Consider the following 641-nt stretch of genomic DNA (forward strand, 5'->3'; position numbering starts at 1 on the left):
TTATCTTTATGTTGGACACCTGTTTTAGCTTTTCTTTCATCAATGCATGTATCCATATAGTTTAAAAGAAATATTTTTACAAGGTTTATTATTTTAAAAATACTGTCTACTACACTCCACTCTCAATATCCTATTCTACAGAGCCCTTACCTTTTTAAATGTTTCTTTTGGTTTTATTTTCATAACTCTGTATAACATGGCTATATTGTCACTTTTTAATTTTTCAGTTTTTGACCTTATCTATGAGAAGATGGGGCTTCCCTGGTGGCTCAGAGGTTAAAGCGTCTGCCTCCAATGCAGGAGACCCGGGTTCGATCCCTGGGTCAGGAAGATCCCCTGGAGAAGGAAATGGCAATCCACTCCAGCATTCTTGCCTGGAGAATCCCATGGATGGAAAAGCCTAGTAGGTTACAGTCCACAGGGTGGCAAAGAGTGGGACACGACTGAGCGACTTCACCTCACCTCATGAAAAGATGGGCTTCCCTGGTAGCACAGCTAGTGAATCCCCGTAATGCAGAAGACCCCAGTTTGATTCCTGGGTCAGGAAGATCCCCTGGAGAAAGGATAGGCTACCCACTCCAGTATCCACAGGCTTCTCTGGTGGCTCAGATGGTAAAGAATCTGCCTGCAATGTAGAAGAC

The 641-nt window shown here is 43.4% G+C and overlaps 1 non-coding gene across 1 annotated transcript; it reads left to right on the forward strand.

The window, feature by feature from the left end:
* Positions 1 to 258: 258 nt before the first annotated feature.
* TRNAW-CCA lies at positions 259 to 331 on the forward strand. Its single transcript has one exon. It is a non-coding gene; the product is annotated as a tRNA-Trp (tRNA).
* The last annotated feature ends 310 nt before the right edge of the window (positions 332 to 641 follow it).

The sequence above is a fragment of the Oryx dammah genome, unplaced genomic scaffold, assembly GCF_014754425.2.
Source record: "Oryx dammah isolate SB20612 unplaced genomic scaffold, SCBI_Odam_1.1 HiC_scaffold_16, whole genome shotgun sequence".
Lineage (NCBI taxonomy): Eukaryota > Metazoa > Chordata > Mammalia > Artiodactyla > Bovidae > Oryx > Oryx dammah.